Source organism: Scylla paramamosain, chromosome 23 (assembly GCF_035594125.1).
Source record: "Scylla paramamosain isolate STU-SP2022 chromosome 23, ASM3559412v1, whole genome shotgun sequence".
Classification (NCBI taxonomy): Eukaryota; Metazoa; Arthropoda; class Malacostraca; order Decapoda; family Portunidae; genus Scylla; species Scylla paramamosain.
This window is the reverse complement of record NC_087173.1, coordinates 4,037,986-4,040,485: the sequence shown is the minus strand read 5'-3', so window position 1 is coordinate 4,040,485 and position 2,500 is coordinate 4,037,986. Positions and strand designations below refer to the sequence as shown.

The window sequence follows — 2,500 nt, the reverse complement described above, 5'->3', positions numbered from 1 at the left end:
GTTCCCTCACTCACTAACAGTTATAACTAAGACGCAGGCAACATAGGCACGCAGCTCTAGCTGAATAAAAATATACTAGGGTTGTAAAAAAAGAGAAACAAAAATGCCAACAACGGTTTCGACAATAACGGTCACACTCTTTAAATTTTCCCGCCATAACACTCCACCCCCTCCCCGGCGCGCCCCTCTCTCCTGCCCTCCGTCCCGTCTCTCCCTCACGCCCTCCGGCCCTACTTTCGTCAGGGAACACTGGCTCACAGTTCCCGGAATACGAAGGTCACGCTCCCACTAAACCTTTACGTAAAATTCCCGCTGGCTGCGGCAAACCAGGCAGCCTTGACCTTGAGGAAGACAGACGAGGTTCAAGACAGACTGAATTCACTCGTACCTACCAGTGTGCCAGTGTTGCCTCGCGACGCCCACAGCCGCCTTGTGCCTCCTCTTCTTCAGTCCTGGCGATAATTGAAGTCTGGGACACACCATTTACTGCCATGCACGTGTCCAGAAACCTCCTCAGCTCCACGAAACGCAACACAATACCTTCGACCTTCCCGTTCAAATGTTCAGTCGGCCAATGACGGGCCACACCAGCGCCACCTACTGGAAGCTCAGGAAAACGTATCTCCGGTAACAAAAGACTGTTGCATTCCACCTTGTAGGAAAAATTATGCGTTCCTTCTTTATATATATACTCGTATATATATATATATATATATATATATATATATATATATATATATATATATATATATATATATATATATATATATATATATATATATATATATATATATATATATATATATATATATATATATATATATATATATTACCGTCTTGTCATTGTCCGGGTAGAGAAGAAGCCTGTCATGATCCCCGTACAGGACATCAGCGGTCCACACGAAAATAATTTCCTCCTTTAAGGCGCCCTTCCCTGCAGTACGTAGTACAGAACGTTACCCATCCATGAGCAATTGCAGCACTGCCACATATTAAGAGTAGCAATAAATATGACTAAGAAACTTACTGTTGCTATATTTCTTCCATACCATTCCTGCAGTATGAGTTTTGGGCATTTCATCATCTTCAAGCTGCTGTAAATAAGAACGAAATGACTGATCGCTGAATTTCATCACCATTCCTCTTGTTTTGTTTGGATAGGGAGTGCTGGCAGTGTTCGATTCCTCTCCCTGTTCCAACACTCTCCCCTGACTACGACTGGGGTATTTCAGCGTCAGGTTTCAAACAACATAACAGAGGGAATGGCGAGACCACTCCTTGGTGCCGTACTTGTAACTTATCGCCGCCACCATTACAACAACAACAAGAACTACCACTACCACTACCACAACCACCACTATTACTACTACTACTACTACTACTACTACTACTACTACTACTACTACTACTACTACTACTAGTACTTTATGAACCCACCTGCTACTGCTGCTGCTGTTCGTGGATGCATTGTTTACCTTCCGCGATGCCTCCCTCCCTCCGCTGGTCTTGTTACAGCTGCTGCATTCACTCCATCTCGTCTACCACATGCTGTGTTTCTCAGCGACAAGGAGCGTTTTCCAGGATGCTCCGCGGCTAGTTTTCTGCCGTGTGTGTGTGTGTGTGTGTGTGTGTGTGTCAGGCTGCCACCACTAGCGCTTCTATTTCCTGCCGTGTGTGTGTGTGTGTGTGTGTGTGTGTGTGTGGACTTGTCCTGGATGGGCTGCAGGCACTTGGCGGGGGGCGTGTTGACCCAAGGCTTGGCTATTGCCGCTTCCCGGTGACATAGTGCGGCAGTGAGGCGGCTCTGCAGTTTCGTAGAATTTCGGTGTAGTTCGCGGACGACGTGTGGGTGGAGTGTTGTTGTTTACGCTTGTTTTGCTTTGGTGATTATGTTTGTGGGCGTGTTCTCCTCTCTCTCTCTCTCTCTCTCTCTCTCTCTCTCTCTCTCTCTCTCTCTCTCTCTCTCTCTCTCCCTCTGTATGTGTGTGTGTGTGTGTATGTGTACTACAGACAACACAAACATGAGGGAAAAATACAAACAACGCTTTATATTCGCGACTCCAGAAGGAAATTGCGATACATTTATTTAACAATAATAATCCACCTATCACAGCGATGCACTACCTGTGTGCTGTCCCTACTGTACGATACATTACAAAAATGACCCATTGCATTCCCTACAGCACGTGGGGGGCGGGAAGGGAGAGACAGAACGTAATCCAGAGTGCAGTAGAAACGCTGGTAGTTGTAAGTAGAACATGTATAGAAGAACCTGTGGCTTAGACAGTTAAAACTCGTACCATCTTTTTTTTTTTATGTATAAATATTGAAAACTTTTCCATCTCGGCTGAGGGTAAGAGTAGTGTAGGTAACGTGGGTTTGGGGGATCGCAGGTGCTACGTATGAATGAGTGGTAATGAAGTGGTTTCTCATTATGTACAAAAATACAAGCTAGGACATTTGTTTTTTTTGAGAGCAATATTGTTTTTTGGGGCGATTG

The 2,500-nt window shown here is 45.0% G+C and overlaps 1 long non-coding RNA gene across 1 annotated transcript in view; it reads right to left on the bottom strand.

Annotated features, from left to right (window-relative positions):
* LOC135112454 (uncharacterized) overlaps nucleotides 1–611 on the bottom strand; it is a 144,839-nt gene extending 144,228 nt beyond the window's left edge. Inside the window, exon 1 of the long non-coding RNA XR_010274395.1 lies at nucleotides 393–611. This is a non-coding gene — a long non-coding RNA (uncharacterized LOC135112454). The remainder of the gene's footprint in view (nucleotides 1–392) is intronic.
* Nucleotides 612–2,500: the final 1,889 nt, after the last annotated feature.